Source organism: Pristiophorus japonicus, chromosome 8 (genome assembly GCF_044704955.1).
Source record: "Pristiophorus japonicus isolate sPriJap1 chromosome 8, sPriJap1.hap1, whole genome shotgun sequence".
In the NCBI taxonomy this organism is placed as follows: Eukaryota; Metazoa; Chordata; class Chondrichthyes; family Pristiophoridae; genus Pristiophorus; species Pristiophorus japonicus.
The window spans coordinates 147,635,988-147,659,084 of NC_091984.1; the positions used below are offsets into that span (position 1 = coordinate 147,635,988).

Genomic DNA, 23,097 nt, shown 5'->3' on the forward strand with positions numbered 1-23,097 from the left:
TCTTAGTCGACTCAACCGCATGGGGCTCAGGTTAAAACGCTCAAAGTGCATTTTCCTGGTGCCTGAAGTGGAGTTCCTGGGAAGAAGGATTGCGGCGGACAGCATCAGGCCCACCAACGCGAAGACGGAGGCAATCGAGAACACACTGAGGCCGCAGAATGTGACGGAGCTGCGGTTGTTTCTGGGACTCCTGAACTACTTTGGTAACTTCTTACAGGATCTCAGCACACTGTTAGAACCACTGTATGTCTTACTACGAAAAGGGGATGAATGGGTTTGCGGCAAAAGCCAAGAAAATGCCTTTGTAAAAGCGAGAAAATTGCTATGCTCAAACAAATTGCTTGTGTTGTATGATCCATGTCAGCGTTTGGTACTAGCATGTGACGCGTCGTCAGATGGCGTCGGGTATATATTGCAACAAGCTAATGATTTCGGGAAAATGCAACCAGTTGCTTTTGCATCCAGATGTCTGTCTGAGGCTGAGAGAGCCTACAGCATGATTGAGAAAGAAACGTTAGCGTGTGCATATGTGGTAGAGAAAATGCATCAATATCTGTTTGGGATAAAATTTGAATTGGAAACTGACCATAATTCACTTATATCGCTGTTTTCCGAGAGAAAAGGGATAAATACCAACACATCGGCCTGCATCCAGAGATGGGCGCTTATGTTGTCCGCATACAACTTCGCCATCCGCCACAGGCCAGCCACAGAAAACTGCGCCGATGCTTTCAGCAGGCTGCCATTGGCCACCACAGGGATGGAATTGGCACAGCCCGCAGATCTAGGCATGGGTATGGAACCATTTGAGAGTGAGCAATCACCCGTCACTGCCCGACAGATCAAAACCTGGACAAGCCAGGACCCCTTATTATCTCTAGTCAAAAGCTGTGTGCTTCACGGGAGCTGGTCCATTGTCCCAGTGGAAATGCAGGAAGAGATAAAGCCTTTCCAGCGGCGCAAAGATGAAATGTCTATATATGCAGACTGCCTTCTGTGGGACAATCAAGTAGTGGTCCCCAAGAAGGGCAGAGACACCTTCATCAATGACCTCCACTGTACCCACCCGAGCATTGTAATGATGAAGGCGATAGCCAGATCCCACGTGTGGTGGCCCGGTATCGATGTGGACTTAGAGTCCTGCGTTCACAGATGTAACACATGCTTGGAGTTAAGCAATGTATCCAGGGAGGTGCCGCTAAGTTTATGATCTTGGCCCTCCAAACCATGGTCTAGAGTACACATTGACTATGCAGGCCTGTTCTTGGGTAAAATGTTCCTTTGAGGTTGAAGAGCGTACTCCAAGTGGATTGAATGGGAGATAATTTCGGCTAGCACATCCGCTGCCACTACTGAAAGCCTGGGGGCCACCTTTGCCACACACGGCCTACCCAATGTGCTGGTGAGCGACAACGGGCCATGTTTTACCAGTGCTGAGTTCGAAGAATTCATGAGGGATCAAACATATCACATCTGCCCCGTTTAAACCAGCGTCCAATGCGCAGGCAGAGAGAGCAGTGCAAACCATCAAGCAAGGCTTGAAGAGGGTAACTCGCCCATCCCAAGTCCTGCTTAGCTACCGCACGGGACCCCACTCACTCACTGGGATCCCACCTGCTGAATGGCTCATGAAAAGAGCACTTAAGACAAGGCACTCGTTAGTTCACCCTGATCTACATGAACAGGTAGAGAGCAGGCTGGCTTCAACAAAGTGCACACCGTGATAGCGCTAATGTGTCACGCGAGATTGAAATCAATGATCCTGTATTTGTATTAAATTATGGACAAGATCCCAAGTGGCTTTCCGTCACTGTCATGGCCAAAAAGGAGAGCAGGGTGTTTCGCGTCAAACTTTCAAATGGACTCATTCAACAGAAACACTTGGACCAATCAAACTCAGATTCACGGACTATCCTGAGCAACCCACCTTGGACCCTACCGTTTTTGATCCCCCAACATACACATGAGGGGCAACCGGCACCACGGTTGACCATGAAGCAGAACCCATCATCCGCAGCAGCCCAGCAGGGCCCAACACACCAGGGCGCAGCCCAGCAAGGCCAGCTCCACAGCAGCCCAGTGAGGGCCCAACAAATGATTCAACACCAGCTTTCACACCGAGATGATCAACCAGGGCAAGAAGGGCCCCAGATCGACTCACATTGTAAATAGTTACACTTTTGAATTTGGGGGGAGTGTTGTTATATATGTATACTTGTATTTACTCTGTACATCCACCAGAGGGCTCATCCCCTGGAGTCCCAAGGGATCCCATAATCCCTTGGGAGCGCAGGTATTTAAGGAGGTTTCACAGGTTGGAGAGGCACTCTGGAGACCTGCAATTAAAGACTAAACTCACACTTTACTTTGAGCTCAGTGTTCAGTCTAACTTTTTCTCCATACACAACACAGATCCTAACTGAAAAGCCACACTCAACCTCATCCTGCAGTGCCAATCCTCACATCCCCATCACTCTACCTTCCCTAATCCTGCACTTCCTTACTCACACCAACTTAGCTTGCACCTCCACTCATCCCCTCTCTCTATCTCCATTATCACATCCCTTTCTCACCAGCCACCCCTCACACTCACCCTCACCTCATCCAATCATACCAACTAAGCACACAAGGGTAGGCACTTGGCTCTTTTAGCCAAATAGTAAATCTTTATTTTTAACATGTTGCCTTCTTGGACAGTGGAAGTGTCTCAGTGAGTTGCAGTGATTAGCGAGACATAAAATTACCCCCGCAATCGTGCTGAGTGTGAAAGGAATGATTTGTGCATTGTAGGGGTACTGTAGGGGTGCTGTTGTGGGGTGGTGCCAAACTGGTGCATCATGTGGCAGCCACAGTGCACAGTGTGAAGGGAAGTAAATGTGGCCACGGTGAGGGTATCCCTGGCCTTCCGGGCAGCAATGTCTTCAGGTGCTGATGCCCCGTGTCCTGTGCAGCATCAGGTGATTACGGAGAATGTTGGTGCTGTGGTTGGTGTTGCTGGTGTGTCTGGTGCTGCTGGTGTGCCGGGTGATGCTGATGTGTCCGGTGATGCTGGTGTGTCTGGTGATGCTGGTGTGCCTGGTGATGCTGGTGTGCCTGGTGATGCTGGTGTGTCTGGTGATGCTGGTGTGCCGGGTGATGCTGGTGTGCTGGGTGATGCTGGTGTGTCTGGTGCTGCTGGTGTGCTTGGTGCTGCTGGTTTGTCTGGTGATGCTGGTGTGTCTGGTGCTGCTGGTTTGCCTGGTGATGCTGGTGTGCCTGGTGATGCTGGTGTGTTTGGTGATGCTGGTGTGCCGGGTGCTGCTGGTGTGTCTGGTGATGCTGGTGTGCCTGGTGCTGCTGGTGTGTCTGGTGATGCTGGTGTGCCTGGTGATGCTGGTGTGTCTGGTGCTGCTGGTGCGTCTGGTGATGCTGGTGTTGGGGCTGATCGTGGTGGGATTTTGAGGAACAAGGTGAGATTTTTTCAAGGGCACCGATGCGGATGGAATATCTGGCAGCTGAAGTTGAGATGACAGAAGCGATCTGTCAATGGTGAGAGAGGTTGCTCCAAGGAGGTGCCAGTGAATAGAGAGTTTACTCCAAACACTTCCAACCAGCTTCAAGCTCAAATGTGTATTTCAAATCCTGAATGCTCCAGCTTCTGAGATTGGAAGAATAGGCAGATATTTCAGGAGAACCCTAAGGGGAATCTCGCTCTCTAACCAGTTTTGTGTTCTGAAATTCGGTGTGGGAGATGTTTCCCAAGGATAATTCAGCCTGCTCCAAGACCACAGCACCATGTGTGGCTCCGCTGTACGGGACGGGTTGACAAGGGGGGGTGGGGGGTGGACAAGGGGAGGTGGGGGGTGGACAATGGGGTGTGGCGGTGGACAAGGGGGGGGCGAGGGAGGAGAAAGGTCAAGAGAGCCATAGTTATAGAGGATTCTATAATCAGGGGAGCAGACAGGTGTTTCTGTGGCATGAGTCCAGGATGGTATGATGCCTCCCTGGTGCGAGAGACAAAGATATCACAGAGCAGCTGCAATCCATTTGGAAGGGGGAGGATGCACTGCCAGACATGTCAGACTGCCAATGACATGGGTAGAAAGAGGGACAGGAATGGCAACTCAACGTTCCTGGTTACAGGGCTTTCAGATGAGATAGAGAGAGGGTTTAAAATGAGGCATCGTGACATTATTGGTTAAAGAAACAATTATAGCTGTGAGAATGCATGCCATGTTAGACGAATCTTCAACTGATGCTATATGGATTGCAATAAGGAATAAAATAGGGACAATCACATTGCAACGAGTGTACTATCAACCCGCAAACAGTCCGAGGGTGATAGGAGAGCACATTTGCAGGATCATTTAACACAAGTGCAAAAACAATAGGGCAGTAATAGTGGGGGATTTCATTTAGCCCAATATTAGCTGGGATACAATCAGTGCTAAAGGTACAGGCGGCCCAGAATTCCTAAACTGTATTCAGGAGAAGGTTTTTCGACAGTTAGCCAGCCTAACAAGAGTGTGGGGGATCAGTTCTGGATTGAGTGTCAGGGAATGAAGCTGGGAAGGTGGAAGGGATATCAGTGGGAGAGCATTGTTGTGGAAGTGATCATAATTCAGTTAGATTTAGCATAGTTATGGATAAGGACAAAGATAAAACTGGAGTAAAGGTTCTAAATTGGGGGAAGTCCAATTTTACTGTGTTGAGAAGTGATTTAGCCAAAGTGGACTGGAAACAGCTACTTAAGCTACAGTGGGAGGCATTCAAGAGGGAGAATCAAGGGGTTCAGAGTAAACATGTTCCCACAAAGAAAATAGAAGAACTGCCAAATTTAAAAGCCCCTGGATGACTAGGGGCAGAAAGGGGAAGATAAGGCAAAAAGGGAAGCTTAGATCAGATATCGAGAGCTCAATACTGCAGAAAGCCGAGAAGAGGATAGAAAGTGTAGGGGTGACATCACAAACACAATTAGGAAAGCAAAGAGAGAGCATGAAAATATACTGGTGAGTAGAATTAAAGAAAACACAAAGATATTTTCTCAGTTGATAAAGAGCAAGAGGATAAGTAAGGAAAGAGTAGGGCGGAGGATGGGGTAAGGTACTTAATGAATCATTTGCCTCTATCTTCACAAAAGAGGGGGACCATGCAGATGTTGAAGATAAGGAGGAAGAGAGAGAAATATTGGACGGGATAAACATAGTGAACGCCAATGCCTCCAATGCTTCATTGCAGAATGTGCAGGCTCTCTCCCTGGGGCGTGGATCTGCCATGAGTACAGCTGCTTCTGTCCTCTGGCTCCTTGTCCTTGTCCTGCTCCTTGCTGAGGCAGCTGCACAGCCAGCAATGCTGAGAATGAGCTTCTGCAGCATCAATCAGCCTCCCCTTTAAGAACTAGAACCAGCCGGTGAAAATGATGACTTGCAATTAAACTGCACGTGATATTGGTCCACCTTTTGAGTGTAATGCCAATGAGCTTGGTCTTAAAGACTTGAATTAGCGCTCCAATCATTTCTTTGAGTGGTCAGAATGAATTTTGCGTACAATCTAAAGCATTAGCACCTGGCGCTAATTCTCCAACTTTTCAAATGATACTGGCCATTCCTGGATATAAATAGTTTCTTCCCATTGTCTTTGTTCCCTAGCCACAAAATCCGTTCCCTAGGCACCAATTCCATCCCTCTCCCTTGCAACTGACTGAGCTGAACTTTGGTGGTATAGTTGACACGTGATGAGCTTCTGAACACGTGCCATCACGAAGACTGCCAATTTGCACCTCTGTAACATCGCCTGTCTCCACCCCTGCCTCAACACATGCCCAGCTGAAACCCCCATCAATGCCTTTGTTAACTCTAGACTTGACTATTCCAATGCTCTCCTGGCCGGCTTCCCACATTCTACTCTACGTAAACCTTAGGCCATATAAATCACTACTGCCTGTATTCTAATTCTCTCAAAGTGCTGTTCACCCACCGCCCCTGTACTCGCTGACCTACATTGGATACTTGTTAAGCATTGCCTGGATTTTAAAATTCTCACCCTGATATTCAAATCCCCCATAGCTTTGGCCCTCCCTATCTCTATAATATCCTCTAGCCCTACAATCCTCGCAGATAGCTGCGCTCCTCCAATTCTGGCCTCTTGTGCACCTCCCATTATAAGGGCTCCACTATTGGTTGCCGTGCCTTAAGATGCTGAAGCCCTAAGCTCTGGAAATCCCGCCCTGTACCTCTCCGCCTGGCTCCGACTCTTTCCTCCTTTCAGACTCTCGTTAAAACCTACCTCATTGACTAAGTATTTGGCCATTGGCCCTAATATCTCCTTATGTGGCTCAGTGTCAAATGTTGTTTGATAACGCTCTTATGAAGCGCCTTGTGGTGTTTTACTGCTTTAAATGTGCTGTATAAAGGTACGTTTTTGTTGTTGTTGTATTTATGATAAAAGTATAAGAAATAGGAGCAGGAGAATGCTATTCAACCGATCGAGCCTGCTCTGCCACTCAATAAGATCATGGCTGATCTTCTACCTCAATTCCACCTTCCCGCACAATTCCCGTAATGTCTTGTGATCGAGACAGTGCCTGGGGTTGCCCTGAATTTCTGAAATACTTGGTACCCCTTTATAAACTGAGACACTCTCATAAACCCCTGTTAACACTGATACAGTCCAAGGACTCCCTGACTGTCTACTGTCCTCGGCATCCCTTTATACACTGACTCACTGTCTCTGAGAGCCTAAATAGTGACCTCATTTGGGGATGTCCTAAATGAATAGTGTCCTTGACACCCTTTTAAACATTGACCCAATCTCACACAATCCTTTGATGCTGACACAGTCTGGGTACTACCTGAATGATACAATACTTGGTGCCCTTTTTACATATTGACCAATGCAAATAATGAAAGTATTGGAGACCGCATTTTGTACATTCCAAATACCACTGCCCTATCATGTTTGCCTGCTGATTTATTCCAGTTGCCCAGCCCTCATAAAGTTAAAGGACTTCCTGGCCATTTGCTTGGAGCACTGTTAGAATCATAAGAACATAAGATAAGGACAATAGGAATAGCAGCAGAAGTAGGCCTTACAGCCCCTTGAGCCTGCTCCACTGGTCTATAAGATCATGGCTGAAGTTGGACCTTAACTCCACCTTCCCGCACTATCTATTTTTAGGCTGGATAGCTCTTGGTCGGCCGGCACGGACACAATGGGCCGAAATAGCCTCCTTACATGCTGTAAATTTCTATGAATCTATGATCTCCATATCCCTTGATTCCCCTCGAGTCCAAAAATTTAGCAATCTCAGCCTTGAATATACTCAACGACTGAGCATCCATAGACCTCTCGGGAGAAAATTGCAAAGTTTTACACCCCTCTGACTGAAGAAATTCCTGTTCCTCTCAGTCTTAAAGGGCCTGCCCCTTATCCTGAGACTATGCCTCCTAATTCTAGACTCTCCAGCCAGGGAAATAACCTCTCAGCATCTACACTGTCAATCCCTCTCAGAATCTGAAGTGTTTCAATGAGATCAGCTCACATTGTTCTCAAGCTCAGAGAGTATAGTCCAATCTACTCAATCTCTCCTCACAGGACAACGCACACATCCCAGGAAATAATCTTCTGATTCTCATCAATCTGATGATAAAAGCTTGCTGGGAATGTAAGTTGTGAGGAGGATGCAAAGAGACTACCAGGGGATATAGACAGACTAAGTGAACAGGCAAGACATGGCGGAAGGAATATAAAGTGGAGAAATGTGAAGTTATCCACTTTGGTAGGAAAAATAGAAAAGCAGAGTATGTTTTAAATGGTAAGATTGGGAAATGTTGGTGTTTCGAGGGATGTGGCTGTCCTTGTACAACAATCACTGAAAGTTAATATACAGGGACAGCAAGTAATTAAGAAAGCTCATGGTATGTTGGCCTTGATTACAAGAGGATTTGAGTTTAAGAGTAAAGACGTCTTACTACAATTATACAGGGCCCTGGTGAGAAGGCACCAGGGGTATTGTGTACAGTTTTGTTCTCCTTACTGAAGGAAGGATATACTTGCCATTGAGGAAGTGCAACAAAGGTTCACCAGGCTGATTCCTGGAATGTGGTGATTGTCCTATGAGGAGAGATTGAGTAGACTGGGCTTATATGCTCTAGAGTTTGAAAGAATGAGAGGGGATCTCATTGGAACATACACAATTCTGACGGGGCTTGACAGGGTATATGCAGGGAGGATGTTTCCTCTGGCTGAGGAGTCTAGAACCAGGGGTCACTGTCTCAGAATAAGGGGTTGGCCATTTAGGACTGAGATGAGGAGAAACTTCTTCACTCAGAGGGTGGTGAATCTCTGGAATTCTCTACCCAGAGGGCTGTGGTGGCTCAGTCTTTGAGTATATTCAGGACAGGATGGTGACAATTTTTTTCGGAGAGCCGAATTTGAGAAGGACACTCTATAATCCCTCATGGTTGACAGAGTCGAAGGCCTTTGTGAAGTCAAAGAAGGCCATGTACAGAGGTTGATGCTGCTCCCTGCATCTCACTTGAAATTGATGTGTGGTGAAGACCATGTCTGTTGTGTCCCTTAGTGGGCAGAATCCACATTGTGACTCTGGAAGGAGCTCTTCAGCCATTGGGAGGAGACGATTGAAGAGGATTCTTGCGATAATCTTTGCAGTGGCAGACAGCAGGGTAACTATTCTGTAATTACCGCAATCGGATTTGTCCCCTTTCTTGAAGATGATTTCGATCATGGCTTCTCTGAGATCCCCAGGCATGCTCTCCTCCTTCCAGATAAGAGAGATGAGGTCATGGATTTGCGTCAAGAGTACTTCTCCGCCATGCTTTAGTACTTCGGCGAGGATTCCATCTGCTCCTGAGGCCTTGTTATTCTTCAGTTGTTGGATGGCCTTTTCATCCTCATGCCGGGCTGGGATTGTGCTGAGGTGGTGGTGGGCAGCTTGCTGTGGGATGGAGTCAAGGACACTCTCATCAAAGACATATCCTTGGTTGAGGAGATCCTCGAAGTGCTCCTTCCAGCAGGCACTGACTGCATCTCTGACCTTGATGAGCACTCCTCCATTCTTAGCTCTCAGTGCAGTAGGACCTCAGTGCTTGGGCCATAGGTGGTCTTGATGTGCTAAAAAATCCACCCTCGTCGTGGTTGTCGAGTCGTTGCTGGATCTCCTGCACTTTTTCCACCCACCATCTGTTCTTTAGGTCACGAGTTTGTTGTTGGACTTCGGCCTTCAGTTGTCTATCGATCTGCTTTCTTTCTCTCGAGTTGTGGTGTTGTTTTCAATTCAAGAATGCCTTGCATTTACAGTTTATTAGCTCCTGGATCTCCTGGTCCTCCTCATCGAACCAGACTTGATGTTTCCTGGTCGAGTAACCAAGAGTTTCTTCACAGCTGCTAATTATTGTGCGCTTGAGGTCAGACCAGACTGCCTAAGAAGAAGGATATTCAAGACGGAGATCGAAAGATTTTTGGATGTTAAGGGAATCAAGGGATACGGGGACAGTGCAGGAAAGTGGAGTTAATGTAGAAGGTGTGCCCTGATCTCATTGAATAGTGGAGCAGGCACAAGGGGCCGAATGGCCTACTCCTGCTCCAATTCTTTGGTTCTTATGTTCTTATGAACCATTGTTGCAGCTCCTGCACAGCGAGCTTCTGGGTCCAATGGCAATGGTGCCTCAGAGCCAGGGTGCCCCAGAGCGAGGGTGCCCCAGAGTGAGGGTGCCCCAGAGCCAGGATTTTTTTTTTTTTAAATCCAATTTCGTTCCAGATCAACTCTAACGCCAAAGATCACTTTGCACCAATGTGTTTGATCTTAGGCCAAAAGGCCGAGAGGCGAAGTTGCACCGTTCCTGGAAATATTGCAATACCAGGTCGGTGCATGGAGTGGACGGGGCATGCCCCTGATCCAGCTCCCTGTCCAAAAATCAATTCAATATCATGTCCCCAGAGGGGATATTAAACTGATAAGAACAGATTTTTTTTTTTTTTTTAAATTTTTCGTTGCCAATCTTTCCAATCCTTTGTCAAATCACAAACGCCAGAGGTCACCTTGCACACATCAAGGATCACTCTGCGCCAATGCTCTTAGCCAAAAGGCCTAGAGCCACTGCACCGTTCCTGGAAGTACTGCAATACCAGGTTCGTGCCATGGAGGTGGATGGGTCAAGCCACCCCACCCACCTCCTATTTCCAAAAAGCATAGGAGAACCACCTTCCTGATCCAGGGAGAGCCACTTTGGGGTCATGGTTATTCCCCTGTCAGGTCAGTTACGCATGATCTTAGCCAAAAGGCCGAGAAGCGTGCCCCAGAGCCAGGATGCCCCAGAGCCAGGGTGACCAAGTGCGAGGGTGCCCCAGAGTGAGGGTGCCCCAGAGCCAGGGTTATCCCGAGCCAGGGTGCCCCAGAACCAGGGTGCTCCAGAGCCAGGGTGACCAAGTGCGAGGGTGCCCCAGAGTGAGGGTGCCCCAGAGCCAGGGTGCCCCAGAGCCAGGGTGCCCCACAGCCAGGGTGCCCTTGCTAGGGGTTTGGAGGAGTCGGCCTCCAGCACTGTGCGTGTCTCCCAGCACACCTTGCAGCCCATCCTTGGCAGCTTGCAAAGCATGGTGGGCTCGCAGAGAGAGGGTGGGGACCCAGAACTCACGCCACGTGTCACGGGGGAGGGAGCAGCAGCTATTGCAGCACAGGCTGGTGCAACGCAATCACTTACTGCTGTAATGGGCTCAGTGCTTGGTGGCATAAAGACTGGGTCTGCTCTCGTGCACGCTCAGTCCGCTCTCATGCATGCTCGGTCTGATCTAGTGCACGCTCGGTCTGCCCTCGTGCACGCTTGGGCTGCTCCCGTGCACACTCAGTCTGTTCCCGTGCACGCTCGGTCTGTTCCCGTGCACGCTCAGATCGATGCCATGCAAGCGCTGACTGCTGCCACCATTTCTGGGTTCCCCGCAGTTCAACAGAGAGGTCATGGTGCCGAAGCAGGCCTGCAATCTGTGCTCGATGAGATTGGTCCGGATGCTGAGGCACTGAGGGGGAGTGGCAGTGGGTCGGTAGAAATGGAAGGTGTTGCCCTCTCTCAGGATATCAGCATTCCTCCCACCACTGCCACTTCACCATTGCAGTTGGCGCTGTCTGCACCCCAGCCGTCCGAGACTGCTGCTGCCCAGGCTGAGGTGGTGCAGAACTGGTCCAGGGCATCCTGCTAGGCCATGTACAGTCTCTGTATGGCATACTGAGCAGCGGTGGGGGGGCGGGGTTGCATACCATTATTTTCCCCGGGAGGGGGGAGGGGAAACATAGGGACGTACCATTATTGTCCCCGGGTCGGGGAACATATCATTATTATCCCCAGGCTGGGGCGAGACGTACCATTATTGTCCCCAAGGGGCGGGGGGACGGGGGGGAACATACCATTATTGTCCCTGGGGCGGGGGGGAGATGGGAACATAAACATTATTGTTCCTGGCGAGAGGGGTGGGAACATACCTTTATTGTCCCTGGGGGGGAAGAGGGAGAGGTGAGGGCTGTTATGTATGCAACCCGAGGTAACCTGTATCACACCGGCACCAGAGGGCGTACCTGTTGGAGTCCCAAGGGCTCCCAGCATCCCTTGGGAGCACTGTATATAAGCAGGCCTCCCATACTGTACCAGCACTTGGAGTTTGAATAAAGGAGCTAAGGTCACACTCATGTCTACAATACTCACTTACATTACTTTATCATGAGCTTAACACCTGGTGACGAGATAATGAACAATCATGCGAAAATGCAGAGAACTGTTGATACCCTGGAGAAATTCTCAGAAGGGGACGATTGGGAGATCTTCGGGGAGTGAATCGACCAATACTTCATGGCCAACAAGCTGGAAGGGGACGAGAACGCTGCCAAACGAAGGACGATCCTCCTCACCGTCTGTGGGGCAACAACCTATGGCCTCATGAAGAATCTTTTAACTCCGGTGAAACCAACAACCAAATCATATGAAGAACTGTGTACGCTGGTCTGGGAGCACCTAAATCCGAAGGAAAGCGTTCTGATGGCAAGGTATTGATTTTACACGTGTCAACGGTTTGAAGGCCAGGAAGTGGCGAGCTACGTCGCCGAACTAAGGCGCCTTGCAGGACATTGCGAATTCGATGGATTCCTTGAGCAAATGCTAAGAGACTTCTTTGTGCTTAGCATTGGCCATGATGTTATCCTTCGCAAACTATTGACGATTAAATCAACGAACCTGAGCAACGCCATAACAATAGCCCAGGCATTTATGACCACCCGCGATAACACCAAAACAAATTTCATGGTACAAAGAGGTTTCGGCAAGTACTGTACACAAAGTTATGTCATTTTCAGGTAGCAATGCATATGGCAGAACGTACACGCCTGCAGCTGCATGACCTCAGATGAACCAGAGTCTGCCATCAAATGTTAATGCGAGGCAGTTAACACCTTGTTAGCGCTGCGGAGGTGATCATCGAGTCCATCAATGCCGCTTCAAACACTGTGTGCAAAGTCTGTGGAACAATGGGATACCTCCAGCGAATGTGCAGACGAGCTGCAAACCCTGCAAACCACCACGTTGCAGAGGAGGATCGATCCATGGCAGATCAGGCTGAACTAGAGACTCGAACTGAGGAGGCAGAAGTGTCTGGGGTACACACCTTCACCATGAAATATCCACCGAGCATGCGAAAAGTTGAACTGGATGGAATTCCAGTATCCATGGAACTGGACATGGGTGTGAGTCAGTCCATCATGAGCAAAAAGGCCTTCGACAGGCTGTGGTGCAACAAGGCACACAGGTCCAAGCTTAGCCCCATTCATACCAAGCTAAGAATTTACACTAAAAAGCTGATCCCTGTTATTGGCAGCGCAGCAGTAACAGTCTTCGATGATGGAGCAGTGCACAAACTCCCACTGTGGATTGTACCAGGAGATGGCCCCACACTGTTCGGCAGAAGCTGGCTGGGAAAAATCCTTTGGAACTGGGACGACATCCGAGCGCTTTCGTCCGTCGCCAACGCCTCATGTGCCCAGGTTCTGAGCAAGTTCCCGTTGTTGTTTGAGCGAGGCATTGGAAGTTTCTTGGGGGCGAAGGTGCAGATCCACTTGGTTCCCGGTACACGACCCATCCACCACAAGGCACGTGCGGTGCCATACATGATGCGAGAGAAAGTGGAAATTGAGCTGGACAGGCTGCAGCGAGAAGGCGGTGGAGTTCAACGAGTGGGCCAGTCCAATTGTTCCGGTTCTCAAAGGCGATGGCACGGTCAGAATTTGTGGGGACTATAAAGTAACAATTAATTGTTTTTCGCTGCAGGACCAGTACCCGCTACCCAAGGCAGACGACCTATTTGCGACCCTGGCTGGAGGAAAGACGTTCACCAAGTTGGACCTGAACTTGGCCTACAGGAGCTGGCGGAATCTTTGAAAGGCCTCACCTGCATCAACATGCACAAAGGTCTGTTCATCTACAATAGATGCCCGTTTGGGAATCGATTGGCCGCGGCAATTTTTCAAAGGAACACGGAGAGCCTGCTAAAGTCGGTTCCGCACACCATGGTTTTCCAGGACGACATACTGGTCACAGGTCGGAATACCATCGAACTCTTGAAGAACCTGGAAGAGTTTCTAAGTCAGCTAGATCACGCGGGACTCAGGTTGAAATGCTTGAAGAGTATTTTCCTGGTGCCAGTGGTCAAGTTATTGGGGAGAAACATAGAAACATAGAAACATAGAAACATAGAAACATAGAAACATAGAAAATAGGTGCAGGAGTAGGCCATTCGGCCCCTCGAGCCCGCACCACCATTCAATGAATTCATGGCTGAACATGCAACTTCAGTACCCCATTCCTGCGTTCTTGCCATACCCCTTGATCTCCCAAGTAGTAAGGACTACATCTAAGAATCGCGGCAGACGGCATCAGACGGAGGCAATCAAGAATGCGCTGAGTACACAGAATGTAACGGAGCAGCGGACGTTCCTGGGATTCCTCAACTATTTGGGTAATTTCCTCCTACCCAGGTTAAGCACCTTGCTATATGTGCTGCTACGCAAGGGAGATGACTGGGTATGGGGGAAATCACAAGAGGCTGCGTTTGAGAAAGCCAGAAATCTGTTATAGAAACATAGAAACATAGAAAATAGGTGCAGGAGTAGGCCATTCAGGCTTTCAAGCCTGCACCGCCATTCAATGAGTTCATGGCTGAACATGCAACTTCAATACCCCCTTCCTGCTTTTTCGCCATACCCCTTGATCCCCCGAATAGTAAGGACTACATAGCAGTGCATCTGGAAAATGGTGACATGATAGGTCCAAGTCAGCATGGATTTGTGAAAGGGAAATCATGCTTGACAAATCTTCTGGAATTTTTTGAGGATGTTTCCAGTAAAGTGGACAAAGGAGAACCAGTTGATGTGGTATATTTGGACTTTCAGAAGGCTTTCGACAAGGTCCCACACAAGAGATTAATGTGCAAAGTTAAAGCACATGGGATTGGGGGTAGTGTGCTGACGTGGATTGAGAACTGGTTGTCAGACAGGAAGCAAAGAGTAGGAGTAAACGGGTACTTTTCAGAATGGCAGGCAGTGACTAGTGGAGTGCCGCAAGGTTCTGTGCTGGGGCCCCAGCTGTTTACATTGTACATTAATGATTTAGACGAGGGGATTAAATGCAGTATCTCCAAATTTGCGGATGATACTAAGTTGGGTGGCAGTGTGAGCTGCGAGGAGGATGCTATTAGGCTGCAGAGTGACTTGGATAGGTTAGGTGAGTGGGCAAATGCATGGCAGATGAAGTATAATGTGGATAAATGTGAGGTTATCCACTTTGGTGGTAAAAACAGAGAGACAGACTATTATCTGAATGGTGACAGATTAGGAAAAGGGAAGGTGCAACGAGACCTGGGTGTCATGGTACATCAGTCATTGAAGGTTGGCATGCAGGTACAGCAGGCGGTTAAGAAAGCAAATGGCATGTTGGCCTTCATAGCGAGGGGATTTGAATACAGGGGCAGGGAGGTGTTGCTACAGTTGTACAGGGCCTTGGTGAGGCCACACCTGGAGTATTGTGTACAGTTTTGGTCTCCTAACTTGAGGAAGGACATTCTTGCTATTGAGGGAGTGCAGCGAAGGTTCACCAGACTGATTCCCGGGATGGCGGGACTGACCTATCAAGAAAGATTGGATCAATTGGGCTTGTATTCACTGGAGTTCAGAAGAATGAGAGGGGACCTCATAGAAACGTTTAAAATTCTGACGGGTTTAGACAGGTTAGATGCAGAAAGAATGTTCCCAATGTTGGGGAAGTCCAGAACCAGGGGTCACAGTCTGAGGATAAGGGGTAAGCCATTTAGGACCGAGATGAGGAGAAACTTCTTCACCCAGAGAGTGGTGAACCTGTGGAATTCTCTACCACAGAAAGTAGTTGAGGCCAATTCACTAAATATATTCAAAAGGGAGTTAGATGAAGTCCTTACTACTCGGGGGATCAAGGGTTATGGCGAGAAAGCAGGAAGGGGGTACTGAAGTTTCATGTTCAGCCATGAACTCATTGAATGGCGGTGCAGGCTAGAAGGGCTGAATGGCCTGCTCCTGCACCTATTTTCTATGTTTCTATGTTTCTATGTTTCTAACTCCTTTTTGAATATATTTAGTGAATTGGCCTCAACAACTTTCTGTGGTAGAGAATTCCACAGCTTCACCACTCTCTGGGTGAAGAAGTTTCTCCTCATCTCGGTCCTAAATGGCTTACCTCTTATCCTTCGACTGTGACCCCTGGTTGTGGACTTCCCCAACATTGGGAACATTCTTCCTGCATCTAACCTGTCTAAACCCGTCAGAACTTTAAATGTTTCTATGAGATCCCCTCTCATTCTTCTGAACTCCAGTGAATACAATCCCAGTTGATCCAGTCTTGATATGTCAATCCCGCCATCCCGGGAATCAGTCTGGTGAACCTTCGCTGCACTCCCTCAATAGCAAGAATGTCCTTCCTCAAATTAGGAGACCAAAACTGCACACAATACTCCAGGTGTGGCCTCACCAAGGCCCTGTACAACTGTAGCAACACCTCCTTGCCCCTGTACTTAAATCCCCTTGCTATGAAGGCCAACATGCCATTTGCTTTCTTAACCGCCTGCTGTACCTGCATGCCACCCTTCAATGACTGATGTACCATGACACCCAGGTCTCGTTGCACCTCCCCTTTTCCTAATCTGTCACCATACAGATAATAGTCTGTCTCTCTGTTTTTACCACCAAAGTGGATAACTTCACATTTATCCACATTATGCTTCATCTGCCATGCATTTGCCCACTCACCTAACCTATCCAAGTCACTCTGCAGCCTCATAGCATCCTCCTCGCAGCTCACACTGCCACCCAACTTAGTGTCATTCGCAAATTTGGGGATACTACATTTAATCCCCTTGTCTAAATCATTAATGTACAATGTAAACAACTGGGGCACCAGCAAAGAACCTTGCAGTAGCCCACTAGTCACTGCCTGCCATTCTGAAAAGTACCCATTTACTCCTACTCTTTGCTTCCTGTCTGCCAACTAGTTCTCAATCCACGTCAGCATATTACCCCCAATCCCATGTGCTTTAACTTTGCACATTAATCTCTTGTGTAGGACCTTGTCGAAAGCCTTCTGAAAGTCCAAATACACCACATCAACTGGTTCTCCCTTGTCCACTCCACTGGAAACATCCTTAAAAAATTCCAGAGGATTTGTCAAGCATGATTTCCCTTTCACAAATCCATGCTGACTTGGATCTATCATGTCACCTCTTTCTAAATGCGCTGCTATGACATCCTTAATAATTGATTCCATCATTTTACCCACTACCAATACCAGGCTGACCAGTCTATAATTCCCTGTTTTCTCTTTCCCTCCTTTTTTAAAAAGTGGGGTTACATTGGCTACCCTCCACTCCATAGGAACTGATCCAGAGTCAATGGAATGTTGGAAAGTGACTGTCAATGCATCCGCTATTTACAAGATCACCTCCTTAAGTACTCTGGGATGCAATCTATCAGGTCCTGGGGATTTATCGGCCTTCAATCCCATCAATTTTCCCAACACAATTTCCGGACTAATAAGGATTTCCCTCAGTTCCTCCTTCTTACTTGACCCTCTGACCCCTTTTATATCCGGAAGGTTGTTTGTGTCCTCCTTAGTGAATGCCGAACCAAAGTACTTGTTCAATTGGTCTGCCATTTCTTTGTTCCCTGTTATGACTTCCCCTGATTCTGACTGCAGGGGACCTACATTTGTCTTTACTAACCTTTTTCTCTTTACATATCAATAGAAGCTTTTGCAGTCCGTCTTAATTATACCCTGCAAGCTTCCTCTCGTACTCTGTTTTCCCTGCCCTAATCAAATCCTTTGTCCTCCTCTGCTGAGTTCTAAATTTCTCCCAGTCCCCAGGTTCACTGCTATTTCTGGCCAATTTGTATGCCACTTCCTTGGCTTTAATACTATCCCTGATTTCCCTTGATAGCCACGGTTGAGCCACCTTCCCTTTTTTATTTTTATGCCAGACAGGGATGTACAATTGTTATAGTTCATCCATGCGGTTTCTAAATGTCTGCCATTGCCCATCCACTGTCAACCCATTAAGTATCATTCGCCAATCTATCCTAGCCAATTCACGCCTCATACCTTCAAAGTTACCCTTCTTTAAGTTCTGGACCATGGTCTCTGAATTAACTGTTTCATTCTCCATCCTAATGTAGAATTCCACCATATTATGGCCACTCTTCCCCAAGGGGCCTCGCACAACGAGATTGCTAATGAATCCTCTGTCATTGCACAACACCCAGTTTAAGATGTCCTCCTCCCTAGTTGGTTCCTCGACATATTGGTCTCGAAATCCTTCCCTTCTGCACTCCAGGGAATCCTTCTCCACCGTATTGCTTCCAGGTTGGTTAGCCCAATCTATATGCATATTAAAGCCACCCATGATAACTGCTGCACCTTTATTGCATGCATCCCTAATTTCCTGTTTGATGCCCTCCCCAACATCACTACTACTGTTTGGAGGTTTTTTGCCCTTTGGTGTTCTGCAGCTATACCCATATAGATTCCATATCATCCAAGCTAATGTCCTTCCTAACTATTGCATTAATCACCTCTTTAACCAGCAATGCTACTCTACCTCCTTTTCCTTTTATTCTATATTTCCTGAATGTTGAATACCCTTGGATGTTGAGTTCCCACCCCTGATCATCCTGGAGCCATGTCTCTGTAATCCCAATCACATCATATCTGTTAACATCTATTTGCAAAGTTAATTCATAGAAACATAGAAAAATAGAAAATAGGTGCAGGAGCAAGCTATTCAGCCCTTCTAGCCTGCACCGCCATTCAATGAGTTCATGGCTGAACATGAAACTTCAGTACCCCATTCCTGCTTTCTTGCCATACCCCTTGATCCCCCCAGTAGTAAGGACTTCATCTAACTGCCTTTTGAATATATTTCGTGAATTGGCCTCAAATACTTTCTGTGGTAGAGAATTCCACAGGTTCACCACTCTCTGGGTGAAGAAGTTTCTCCTCATCTCGGTCCTAAATGGCTTACCCCTTATCCTCAGACTGTGACCTCTGGTTCTGGACTTCCCCAACATTGGGAACATTCTTCCTGCATCTAACCTGTCTAAACCCGTCAGAATTTTAAACGTTTCTATGAGGTCCCCTCTCATTCTTCTGAACTCCAGTGAATACAAGCCCAGTTTATCCAGTCTTTCTTGACAGGTCAGTCCCACCATCCCGGGAATCAGTCTGCTGAATCTTCGCTGCACTCCCTCAATAGCAAGAATGTCCTTCCTCAAGTTAGGAGACCAAAACTGTACATAATACTCCAGGTGTGGCCTCACCAAGGCCCTGTACAACTGTAGCAACACCTCCCTGCCCCTGTACTCAAATCCCCTCGCTATGAAGGCCAACATGCCATTTGCTTTCTGAACCGCCTGCTGTACCTGCATGCCAAACTTCAATGACTGATGTACCATGACACCCAGGTCTCGTTGCACCTTCCCTTTTCCTAATCTGTCACCATTCAGATAATAGTCTGTCTCTCTGTTTTTACCACCAAAGTGGATAACCTCACATTAATCCACATTATACTTCATCTGCCATGCATTTGCCCACTCACCTAACCTATCCAAGTCACTCTGCAGCCTAATAGCATCCTCCTCGCAGCTCACACTGCCACCCAACTTAGTGTCATCCGCAAATTTGGAGATACTACATTTAATCCCCTCGTCTAAATCATTAATGTACAATGTAAACAGCTGGGGCCCCAGCACAGAACCTTGCGGTACCCCACTAGTCACTGCCTGCCATTCTGAAAAGTACCCATTTACTCCTACTCTTTGCTTCCTGTCTGACAACCAGTTCTCAATCCACGTCAGCACACTACCTCCAATCCCATGTGCTTTAACTTTGCATATTAATCTCTTGTGTGGGACCTTGTCGAAAGCCTTCTGAAAGTCCAAATATACCACATCAACTGGTTCTCCTTTGTCTACTTTACTGGAAACATCCTCAAAAAATTCCAGAAGATTTGTCAAGCATGATTTCCCTTTTACAAATCCATGCTGACTTGGACCTATCATGTCACTATTTTCCAAATGCGCTGCTATGGCATCCTTAATAATTGATTCCATCATTTTACCCACTACTGAGGTCAGGCTGACCGGTCTATAATTCCCTGTTTTCTCTCTCCCTCCTTTTTTAAAAAGTGGGGTTACATTGGCTACCCTCCACTCGATAGGAACTGATCCAGAGTCAATGGAATGTTGGAAAATGACTGTCAATGCATCCGCTATTTCCAAGGCCACATCCTTAAGTACTCTGGGATGCAGTCCATCAAGCCCTGGGGATTTATCGGCCTTCAATCCCATCAATTTCCCCAACACAATTTCCCGACTAATAAAGATTTCCCTCTGTTCCTCCTCCTTACTAGACCCTCTGACCCCTTTTATATCCGGAAGGTTGTTTGTGTCCTCCTCAGTGAATACCGAACCAAAGTACTTGTTCAATTGGTCTGCCATTTCTTTGCTCCCCGTTATGACTTCCCCTGATTCTGACTGCAGGGGACCTACATTTGTCTTTACTAACCTTTTTCTCTTTACATACCTATAGAAACTTTTGCAATCCGCCTTAATGTTCCCTGCAAGCTTCTTCTCGTACTCCATTTTCCCTGCCCTAATCAAACCCTTTGTCCTCCTCTGCTGAGTTCTAAATTTCTCCCAGTCCCCGGGTTCGCTGCTATTTCTGGCCAATTTGTATGCCACTTCCTTGGCTTTAATACTATCCCTGATTTCCCTAGATAGCCACGGTTGAGCCACCTTCCCTTTTTTATTTTTACGCCAGACAGGAATGTACAATTGTTGTAATTCATCCATGCGGTCTCTAAATGTCTGCCATTGCCCATCCACAGTCAACCCCTTAAGTATCATTCGCCAATCTATCCTAGCCAATTCACGCCTCATACCTTCAAAGTTACCCTTCTTTAAGTTCTGGACCATGGTCTCTGAATTAACTGTTTCATTCTCCATCCTAATGCAGAATTCCACCATATTATGGTCACTCTTCCCCAAGGGGCCTCGCACAATGAGATTGCTAATTAATCCTCTCTCATTACACAACACCAGTCTAAGATGGCCTCCCCCCTAGTTGGTTCCTCGACATATTGGTCTAGAAAACCATCCCTTATGCACTCCAGGAAATCCTCCTCCACCGTATTGCTTCCAGTTTGGCTAGCCCAATCTATGTGCATATTAAAGTCACCCATTATAACTGCTACACCTTTATTGCATGCACCCCTAATTTCCTGTTTGATGCCCTCCCCAACATCACTACTACTGTTTGGAGGTCTGTACACAACTCCCACTAACGTTTTTTGCCCTTTGGTGTTCTGCAGCTCTACCCATATAGATTCCACATCATCCAAGCTAATGTCTTTCCTAACTATTGCATTAATCTCCTCTTTAACCAGCGATGCTACCTCACCTCCTTTACCTTTTATTCTATCCTTCCTGAATGTTGAATACCCCTGGATGTTGAGTTCCCAGCCCTGATCATCCTGGAGCCACGTCTCCATAATCCCAATCACATCATATTTGTTAACGTCTATTTGCACAGTTAATTCATCCACCTTATTGCGGATGCTCCTTGCATTAAGACACAAAGCCTTCAGGCTTGTTTTTTTAACACCCTTTGTCCTTTTAGAATTTTGCTGTACAGTGGCCCTTTTTGTTCTTTGCCTGAGGTTTCTCTGCCCTCCACTTTTCCTCATCTCCTTTCTGTCTTTTGCTTTTGCCTCCTTTTTGTCTCCCTCTGTCTCCCTGCATTGGTTCCCATCCCCCTGCCATATTAGTTTAACTCCTCCCCAACAGCACTAGCAAACACTCTCCCTAGGACATAGGTTCCGGTCCTGCCCAGGTGCAGACCGTCCGGTTTGTACTGGTCCCACCTCCCCCAGAACCGGTTCCAATGCCCCAGGAATTTGAATCCCTCCCTGCTGCACCACTACTCAAGCCACGTATTCATCTGCGCTATCCTGCGATTCCTACTCTGACTAGCACATGGCACTGGTAGCAATCCCGATATTACTACTTTTGAGGTCCTACTTTTTAATTTAGCTCCTAGCTCCTTAAATTCGTTTCGTAGGACATCATCAGTTTTTTCACCTATGTCGTTGGTAACAATGTGCACCACGACAACTGGCTGTTCTCCCTCCCATTTCAGAATGTCCTGCACCCGCTCCGAGACATCCTTGACCCTTGCACCAGGGAGGCAACATACCATCCTGGAGTCTCGGTTGCGGCCGCAGAAACGCCTATCTATTCCCCTCACCATTGAATCCCCTATCACTATCGCACGCCCACTCTTTTTCCTGCCATCCTGTGCAGCAGAGCCAGCCACGGTGCCATGAACTTGGCTGCTGCTGCCCTCCCCTGATGATTCATCCCCCCAACAGTACTCAAAGTGGTGTATCTGTTTTGCAGGGGGATGACTACAGGGGACCCCTGTTCTACCTTCCTTGCACTACTCTTCCTGCTGCTCTTCCATTCCCTATCTGTCTGTGGACCCTTCTCCTGCGGTAAGACCAACTAACTACACGTGATACTCATGTCATTCTCAGCATCGTGGATGCTCCAGAGTGAATCCACCCTCAGCTCCAATTCCACAACGCGGACCATCAGGAGCTCGAGGCGGATACACTTCCCGCACACGTAGTCACCAGGGTCACCCGAAGTGTCCCTGAGTTCCCACATGGTACAGGAGGAGCATAACATCCGACCGAGCTCTCCTGCCATGACTTAACCCTTAGATACACTTAAATTGGCAACAACAATGTTAAAAGTTACTGACTAATATAAAAAGAAAAAGAAAAACTACTCACCAATCACCAGCCAATCACTTACCCCCTAGGATGTGACGTCACCTTTCTGTTTCTTTCTACTTCTTTATTGCCTTCTCCTTGTAGCTGCACAAGTACGCCTCACCAACGAACTCCCGACGCCTCTCGCGGCCTTTTATAGGCCTCCGACCCCGGACTCACGCCACACCAACGAACTCCCGATGCCTCTCGCGGCCTTTTATAGGCCTCCGACCCCGGACTCACGCCTCACCAATGAACTCCCAACGCCTCTCGCGGCCTTTTATAGGCCTCCGACCCCGGATTCACGCCTCACCCTATTACGAATTCATCCACCTTATTACAAATACTCTTTGCATTAAGACACAAAGCCTTCAGGTTTGTATTTTTAATATCCTTTGTCCTTTTAGAATTATGATGTCGTGTGGCCCTTTTTGTTTCTTGCCTTTGTTTACTCGGTTATGTTCCAACAAATTGCTTTTTCTGTATAACCTCTGTAAACGTTTAGTGCTAGCTTGCGATTCATCTTCGTACGGGGTCGGGTGTGTGTTACAACAAGTAAACGAATCGGGTAAAATGCAACCAGTCCCCTATGCGTTCAGGAGTTTGTCCAAGGCCGAAAGCATGATTGAAAAAGAAACTCTGGCATGCGATTACCGGGTGGAAAAAATGCACCAGTATCTGTTTGGTCTCAAGTTTGAGTTAAAAACTGACCATAAG

At 47.6% G+C, this 23,097-nt stretch overlaps 2 pseudogenes; both read right to left on the reverse strand.

Annotated features, from left to right (window-relative positions):
• Positions 1 to 9,823: 9,823 nt before the first annotated feature.
• Positions 9,824 to 9,986, reverse strand: LOC139269916 (U2 spliceosomal RNA; annotated as a pseudogene).
• A 105-nt stretch (positions 9,987 to 10,091) lies between these two features.
• On the reverse strand, positions 10,092 to 10,293 carry LOC139269913 (U2 spliceosomal RNA; annotated as a pseudogene).
• Positions 10,294 to 23,097: the final 12,804 nt, after the last annotated feature.